Genomic DNA, 9848 nt, shown 5'->3' with positions numbered 1-9848 from the left:
CAGACGATGCTTTAAGAAAGGATGTGACAAGCTTGGCTAGCACTAGCTCATTAGCTTCCTTCTATAGATGCTGCTGCCTGTTCAGTTGTGTAGCTATTGCTTCTCGGCCCGATGAGCTTCCTCCTGACGGCGCTGAGCTTCTTCCTGTTGTCAATGAGCTTCTCTGGCTTCGGCTGCTATGCGTCGACACTCTATGTCGACGTTGTGATCTTGCTCTAGCTGACGTTGTAGGTCATTAAACTCCATGAGCTTCATTCTTTACTCCTACAAAGCTGCTTGGAGGTCGGATAATTTTGGGAAGCGGCTCACCGATGAGCGGGCACTGTATTTGGAGCTGGTGCACTCCTCTCTGATCGGATGTCCACTCGACTACTCCTTCTTCTTAATCAGGGGGTGCCTGAGTTGTGGATAGGCGTTGTTCCTTGTGAGGGAGATGTTCAACAGCATAATCACTCAGGTGAGCTGGAGGATGTCTTTCTCTCTGTGCGTCCATATGTGTTGGATCCATATCTTCGGGTGGTTTACTAAATCCGACTCTAAAGGACCAGAAATTAAAGGGTGATGTCTCTGGAATTGATACACTGATTGAGTAGGTGAAGATATGGAGATTCTACTCCTATTAGGGAGATGGTGAGAGAGGCAGTTCCTCCGTTTATGGTTATTTAATGTTGATTGGACATTAACAATGTTTGCAATTCTGTACCATGTAACTCAGCTGTGATTATCCAATTAACTGTCCATTTATCCATACAAGATGTGGTCTAGAAATAATAAACATTAATTCAATGGCATCAATACTAAGATAAGGCACATTAATTTAGCAATAACAAAACAAGATATACAGCTCTCATCTGTTATAATAATCCAATGACTGAAAGTAGCTAGCAACATCAGACTTCCCAGCTAACAATGATAGATAAGTAGCATAAAAAGGAGATACATAATGATGAAAATATTCTTCAACTATTGACAACTTCGTCAGTAAAACAGGGAGAAAACATATTCCTTACTTACAGTTCTGGTATTCACACACAGTGATGAATGAATTGGTCAGAAAGGAAATAATGTCAAAAAACGTAGGTGGTGAGCTTCACTTGGTAATGAACTAAACACTTTTAGCATGTAAATGTTAGTGGGGCAAACTACCAAAACATTTTTTACATGCATGCCAGCAGAGCCACTACACAACACAACACTAAACAATACATTAATTGCACTATAACGGTGACAAACGGTGCCCACAAACTGTTAGGGTCTACATAAAGCTGTCCCAACAGCAGAGTACCAACAGCAGTCCCAACACCTTACCACTGCTACACCTGCCTATCAGCGGAGCCTTGTATGGCAGCGAAACAGTTTATTCAGCCTCATTTACTACCTTTAAAAAAGCATAGCTGATATGGCTGACTTGCTTAAACAAATGTGGATTCTACTGACAATTGAGATGTACAAACTATGGCATGAAGGGATGACGAGTGGATAAGAGGCAATCCGTCATTTAGATTTAAGATATTAATGAGTGAGCTAGGACCGGTGTAGCCAATATAACTATTTGTTCAGCACTTTTGAAATGTACAGCAACAGAATTCAGAACATGGGCCGTTCTTACAGTATTCTCCCTGTACACCAAGTCAGAACCGTAAGATAAATAAGCAGACAATGAAAGCTCTTACAATATCCAATGATTACATTTCTCTAAAACAGGCTATAGGCTACATGTGCACCACCAAGTCAGAACAGTAAGAACAAATTAAGAGGGGAAAAGGGACCAAATTATTAGGGTGAGGCACATGGGCTACTAAACAGCTTACTACACAACATACACTTAGTATTACTTTCTTAGTTACAGTAAAAAAAAAAATGGACTCATCTTGTTGTGCTGTGCTCACTTTCTTTTCATATGACAAGGATTAAAAAGGATTGTCGAATTGATTCATGATGTTGACTGATAGCTTGCTAGCTAAGATTTTGAAAAAGTGATGTTGACATGATCAGCCCAATCAAAGCTACTTTAGATATAACATGATTTGAAGTAATTTTATCTGTTGCCAATGACCTTGAGCCTTCTTGGATGGACACTTCTAATGTAACTCTATGGCAGCGCCCAAGGAGCTTGAATTTTCTAGCTCTATCCTTAGATTTGGAAGTGACGTAGTGTTCCCATGAGTGACAGAACACGGAGCCAATCACGCCGCTCCATATTTTCCACTGATTGCACCACCACCACAGAAAGCACTGATTTAAAGGTTTCTTTTTTTTTTTTTTTTACTATTTACTATTTTCTACATTGTACCATATGAAATAACACATATGGAATCGTGTAGTAACCAAAAAAGTGGTAAACAAATCAAAATATATTTGAGATTTTAGATTCTTTAAAGTAGTCATCCCTTTGTCTTGATGACAGCTTTGCACACTCTTGGCATTCTCTCAACCTGCTTCACCTGGAATGCTTTTCTAACAGTCTTGAAGGAGTTCCCACATATGCTGAGCCCTTGTTGGCTGCTTTTCCTTCACTCTGCGGTCCAACTCATCCCTAACCATCTCAATTGGGTTGAGGTCAGGTGATTGTGGAGGCCAGGTCATCTGATGTAGCATATCGCTGCAGAATGCTGTGATAGCCATGCTGGTTATTGTGTTTTGAATTCTAAATAATCACTGACAGTATCATCAGCAAAACACCCCCACACAATCACACCTCCTCCATGCTTTATGGTGGGAACCACACATGCGGAGATCATCTGTTCACCTACTCTGCGTCTCACAAAGACACGGCGGGTTGGTACCAAAAATCTCAAATTTGGACTCATCAGACCAAAGGACAGATTTCCACTGGTCTAATGTCCATTGCTCGTGTATCTTGGCCCAAGCGAGTCTCTTCTTATTATTGGTGTCCTTTAGTAGTGGTTTCTTTGCAGCAATTCGACCATGAAGGCCTGATTCACGCAGTCTAGTCTGAACAGTTAATGGTCAGATGTGTCTGTTACTTGAACTCTGTGAAGCATTTATTTGGGCTGCAATTTCTGAGTCTGGTAACTTTAATGAACTTATCCTCTGCAGCAGAGGTAACTCTGAGTCTTCCTTTCCTGTGGCGGTCCTCATGAGAGCTAGTTTCACCATAGTACTTGATGGTTTTTGCGACTGCAAATGAAGAAACTTTCAAGTTCTTGACATTTTCCGGATTGACTGACCTTCATGTCTTTAAAGTAATTATGAACTGTCATTTCTCTTTCCATTTTTAAGCTGTTATTTTCATAATATGGACTTGATCTTTTACCAAATAGGGCTATCTTCTGTATTCCTTATCACAACACAACTGATCGCCTCAAACACATTAAGAAGAAAATTATTTATCTTGATTTGCTTAACACTTTTTTGGTTACTACATGATTCTATATGTGTTATTTCATAGTTTTGATGTCTTCACTATTATTCTACAATGTAGAAAATATTAAAAATAAAGAAAAACCCTGGAATGAATAAGTGTGTCCAAACTTTTTACTAGTACTGTATATATTTATTTTTAGCTAAAAAGATGGGGCTCTGCCCCACCTGCCCTGAATGACCGGTCGCCACTGAGCTTGTGATAGCTGTGAAATCATCACTGAGTTCATAAAGGGACAGGCTTTCTTACATGTATGCTTAGTTTAATACACTGGAAATAAACATAATGATACCAAAAACTATTTAGTCCAATCAATGTTGATAAACATCATGTGGTTGCTCATGGGACTGATTTCTGTCAGTGTGTGCATGCTTGCGTGTGCGTGCGCAAGTAAAAAATTAAAGTTTACTCACCCTACTTGTAGACTAGTTGAACGCCAATGTCATCCTCCTCTCTTTTATGTTGGCAAATGGTCTATGGCTCTGTCATACAGTATGCTTTTAGTTTTTGTTTTCATAGGTTAACTAGCTAAAATGCTTGCTAGCCTAACTTCCTCACATGGGCAAAAATGAACCAGCCAAGTTAGCTAGGTAGTTAGCGTGAGCCTACTAGGCTACATCTAGGCTACATATTGAACTTCAATCGTCTCAGGCCTGTGGCACAATATATGAATTTATGATTAGATCAGAATCGCCATCATAATCATTGGCCTGTACAGAAAATTAAGTTCAAATCAATATCTCCATCCATGGCATAGGAAAGGGCCGATTTAGCAAGCTAGCTACTGCAGGACATCAACACAAGCAGACCAAAAACAGACACGTTTGTCTGACAATGATGACATTTTGCTTAGGATGTGATTTGATTGGTGTGAAACCAAATCCAAACTGGCCTCCTTTGGGAGGTGTTTTGCTGCACCAGGACAATCCACAGTTGAGCGCAGCTCAACACTGATTAGATAATTATTTTATTTAAAACATTTATCAAGGGAGGCCAAATGCTTGCTGGCATCAATCAATCAAACGCTACAGCAGCAAAATGTCATACTCTTTTGTTCCAGGCAGCATCAGATGCATGGGCTAACCATGCTGAGACAGAGGAGCGCTGTTTCTCTCGCTCTGATGATTTCTCCGGTGAGATTCAGACACTTGCGAATTTACGGGAAATTATAAAAACACAGAGAGACGAAAGATAAATTATTTTATCTTTTTTATTTTTTTATTGGTCAAATGATGAGGAAGCCTGGCTTTCCTTGGCATCCATGAATACACGCCACTGGTGAAAGGGTAAAGTTGACAAATTGATTGATCGGGTCATTCAGTGGATTGTTGTCCTTTTCTATGTCAGTTTCCTCTTTTAATTTTGTAATTCAACATTTTCCCTACACACTGATAAAAGGTGTTGGAATCGACCATTCCAAAAAAAGATTGAGAGAGAGAGAAAGTGAAACCTACGTGAGAATGAATTAAGACGGAGGTCCATTGTGTAGGCGACCTGTTGGTACAGGTGTAGAGTGAGCAATGTACTTATCCCTGCCCACACCCCCAAAACGAACGTGTACTGACTATTACTGTATGCACCAGGGCTTCATCTTCATTACCATATCTCCCTGTTTCTATACAGCAGTAAGGGCAAAAAGAGTAGGAGTGTTACTGAACCTCATAAAATGTACTGTACATAGCCATAAGCTTATTTTTATGATCATAATCACATAGTCTCATATGAATATTAAATTATGTGATTAATGCATGGGGTGTTTTTTGTATCAAAAACCATTGGAATGTGTATCACATTATTTCAAGAATATGTTGGCTAAATGAGATGATACTGACCCCTAGAGGGCATATGTGGGCCACTCTGAACAACCAAAATAATGCACTCAAATCATTGATAATATAATGTGTTGTCTTATTGCTGTCTTCATGTCCTCTTGCATGAGTTCTCAGGTAGGAAGTACATGGTATAGCAATATGAGTTGCCTGCCACAACAACCATGCCAGGTGTTTTAAAAGGACAATCATCCAAGATGATTTCGTAATAGAGGTGTGGAGTGCCCTCTTCAAAATAACATTTATTTTTGTACTGTACCACCCACCCACAACATCGCTGTGGTATATTTATTATACCACGATCAAGGTGAATGCAGGTGTGGCAACAGATCACAATCTTCCCAAGGCTGTGCTTGCCTGGTATGTAAAATGTCACTCATGATCATGTCACACTGCCGGGTGAAAAGTCTTTATAATAGTCTAAATAGTCTATCTGGAAGGGGTAGAAGATACGTTCTTGTAAGTTTTCCAGGACCGAATATGTATCACTTCAAATAGAGGAAGTGGCAAATACTTCAGTTATGTTCTCTGGGGAAACAAGACATATTTTTCCATTACTGGGATCACATCTTGACAAATCTGTCAAACACAGAGATAATCTCTCCCTCTAAGTAAAAATAGCCTACATATAATGTTACATTCGATAAAACATGACTGAAAAAGCCTAAAAGACTTCTTAAATGCAGTAAACGTCCGTGAACCATCAGGTTGAACATGCTGTCATCTTGCGGTAGAAAAGGGAACTGCAAGTGAGGCAAGAAATGTTGACCAAAATGGAGATACTTGCGTTTGTCACCGAGTAAAATACTACTTGAGTAAAAGTCTAAAAGTATCTGGTATAAAATGTACTTTAGTACAGTGGTGGGAAAAGTACTCAATTGTCATACTTGAGTAAAAATAAAAAGTAAAAGTAAATGCCATCAAATTCCTTATATTAAGCAAACCAGATGGCACAAGTTTCTTGTTTTTCTAATTTATGGACAGCCAGGGGCACTCCAACACTCAGACTTCCTTTACAAACGCAGTAGCTGTGTTAAGTGGGTCTGACAGATCAGAGGCAGTAGGAACGACAACGCGTTTTATTGATATGCGTGATTTGAACCATATTGCTGTCCTGTCTGAGCATTCGAAATGTTAAGAATAGTTTTGGGTGTCAAGGAAAATGTATGGAAGTAAAAAATAACATATTTTCTTTAGCAATATATCGGAGTAAAAGTTAAAGTTGTCAAAAATATCAATAGTAAAGTACAGATACCCCCCCAAAATACTTAATTAAGTAGTACTTCAAAGTATTTTTACTTAGTTACTTTAAACCACTAAGCTTTGTCAGTAAATTCGAGGCACTCAAATTAGCATGATACAGTATGCTATGTTTGATATGGTTTTTAAACAAAATAAGAAAGTAGTGTGGGTGTGTAACACAAGTCCAGCTACCCAAAGGTTACAAGTTCAAATCACATCAATGATAATTGTAGCGAATTAGCAACTTTTCAACTACTTACTACTTTGCAACCACTTATCAACTACTAACCCTTTTAGCTAACCCTTTCCCTAACCTTAACCCTAACTTTACCCCTTTAACCTAGCTCCTAAACTTAACCTTAACCCAAACCCCTAACCCTAATACGTGTCACATATCAGTTTGCAAACAATGTCAAATCTTGTTTCTTTCTTGCTTCTTGAGTAAGGCAGCTCCAAAATGCAGGTGTTTCAGCCTAGCTCAGTGCTTTCTGTGGTGGTGGGGCAGCCAGCGGGAAATACGGAGCATAGGGGTTGCTAATGTTCTCTAGTTGCACAGTGATTTGCTCAGTGTTCTGTCACTCAAAATCTACTGGGAGAGCTCGAAAATTCAAGCCCCCTGTGTGCTACCATAGATTTGACTTAATTTTATCTGTGGCCAATGACCTTGCGCCTTCTTGGATGGGCACTTAAAATGTAAATCACGTTATATCTGCCGTAGCTTTGATTGGACTGATCAGGTCAACATCATACTTTCAAAATCTTAGCTAGTAAGCTAGACAAGCAGTCATCATCATGAATTAAATTGACAATCTACTGGCAAATCCTTTTCATCCTTGTCATATGAATATAAATCATATCGGTGCTCATCGACCATAAACCTTACACAACATATTGGAAATCACAAATTCAACAATGAGTGGTTTGGAAGGATTCAGTGGCTAACTGCAAACGTTTTTATTTTCCTAGGCAAGTCAGTTAAGAACAAATTCTTATTTACAATGACAGCCTACACCAGCAAAACACGGACAAAGCTGGGCCAATTGTGCGCCGCCCTATGGGACTCTCAATCACGGCTGGTTGTGATACAGCCTGGATTTGAACCAGAGTGTCTGTAGTGACACCAGAGTGTCTGTAGTGACACTGAAATGCAGTGCCTTAGACCGCTGCGCCACTCAGGAGCCCTCAAAGCTATTACTAGCCTGCTTTTCAGTGGAGTGGGTGTGTGATCCGAGTCTGGGTTTAAGGGTCTCTTTTCCAAGCTTAAAAGGATAAACATTCACATACAACACCATGGGCCAGAAAAGGTTGAATAAATTGACAGACTACACCATGGGCCAGGAAAAAGTTGAACACATTGGCCATGATATTAAACCAGCATAACTGGAAACTCGGAACTGGGAAATCTCAGACTTCAGTGAGTTCAAGACAACTGGGAACTCGGAAAAAACGAGCCCCGACTGGGAAAATACGTTTTGAACGGTCATCCAACTCGGAATTCCAAGTCAGGAACTCTGGCCTCTTTCTAGAGCTCCGACCTGAAGATCATTGACATCATGATTCAACATTGTTTTTTTCAGAGTTACCAGTTGTCTTGAAAGCACTATTAATCCAGAGAATGACAGACTTTGATGACAAAGTGTCATGACAAAATTTGCCCACAAGAAGGATCGCTACGCCACCTTCCTGTTCAAGTGAGCACAGAACAACCAAAAATGTCTTGTATGCTGTTGCATAATTATGTAATATGCCAGGGAAATATGTATACTGTAGCTAAGAAAGTAATACTAAGTGTATGTTGTGTAGTAATACTACTACTAATACTACTACATACTATGTTGTGTAGTATGTTGTGTAGGTCCCGTGTGGCTCAGTTGGTAGAGCATGGCGCTTGCAACGCCAGGGTTGTGGGTTCAATTCCCACAGGGGGACCAGGATGAATATGTATAAACTTTCCAATTTGTAAGTCGCTCTGGATAAGAGCGTCTGCTAAATAATGTAAATGTAGTAAGCTGTTAGTAGCCCATGTGCCTCACCCTAATAATTTGGTCCCTTTCCCCGTCTTAACTTAGCCTACTGTTCTGATTTGGTGGTGCACATGCAGCCTATATCCTATTTTAGAGAAACGTAATCATTGGATATTGTAAGAGCTTTCATTGTCTGCTTATATACCCCCTTTATTATCCTACGGTTCTGACTTGGTGTACAGAATACTGTAAGAATGGCCCATGTTTTGAATTATGTTGCTGTACATTTCAAAAGTGCTGAACAAATAGTTATACTGACTACATCCATCCTAGCGCGCTCATTAATGTCTTAATCGAAATTACGGATTGCCTCTTGCTCATCGTTCCCTTATGCCATAGTTTGTACATCTCAATTGTCAGTAGAACCCACATTTGTTTAAGCAAGTCAGCCATTTCAGCTATGTTTTTTTTTAAAGGCAGTAAATGAGGCTGAATTTACTGTTTCGCTGCCAGACAAGGCTCCGCTGATAGCCAGGTGAAGCGGCGGTAAGGATTCACTGCTGAAAATAAAGCTCTGCTGTTAGGACAGCTTTATGTAGGCCTTAATAGTTTTTGGGCACCGTTTGTCACTGTTACAGTGCAATTCATGTATTGTTTAGTGTTGTGTTGTGTAGTGGCTTTGCAAGCTAAAATCGTCACTGGGTGATGGACATCCACAAATTAATACATACCAAACGAAATGTAACATATCATCCTAAACGGAGTATCTCGGATTTACGTACAGAATAATTCGAAATTCTCTGAAGCCAGGTTGCACCACCGGCCAGCTGCTTCTAATGTTTTACCCCCAACGTCCTTAATTGTCTCCCCTATAGTTTTTCTCCGTGTAGGGCACTCGCATCCCTGTCCTCTGGGATCGAAGTGCGTGCTGTTTTTTGAGGGCGCTCGGCTGGTAGTTCAGTAGGCCTACAGTAGCCCACATAATCTCTCAGGCATCCCCCTTTCAACGAGAAAAACATCACAATTTATATTCTGCCACCACATGAGGACGCCAGCCTACCATGGCCGTCTTCAGAGGGCTACAGATAGTATATCGATGATGAGAGCCCAGGGCTCCAATGTCAGGCTCCCTGTCGATCATAAACTCCACGCCAAAAGCAAAAGGTGAAGGGAACATTCTCGCTATCTCCCATCATCATATTTTCATTGCTGTGCCGTTTAGGTCTACACCTTAATCTGGCGAGTAGCCTAAAATGTTTACAAAGCAGTGTGTGTGTGTGCGTGTGTGTGCGTATGTGTGTGTGTGTGTATGTGTGCGCGCGTGCGATGGGCTTTTTTTGCTTGTTTCTATTTGGCACAGACAGGTGGCGCACAGATGCCATGATTCCCTATGGCTATCGTGCTATCGTGGAAATATGATCCTGTGTC

The sequence above is a fragment of the Salvelinus namaycush genome, chromosome 13 (assembly GCF_016432855.1).
Source record: "Salvelinus namaycush isolate Seneca chromosome 13, SaNama_1.0, whole genome shotgun sequence".
NCBI lineage: Eukaryota > Metazoa > Chordata > Actinopteri > Salmoniformes > Salmonidae > Salvelinus > Salvelinus namaycush.
Note: the sequence above shows the minus strand (reverse complement) of the source record.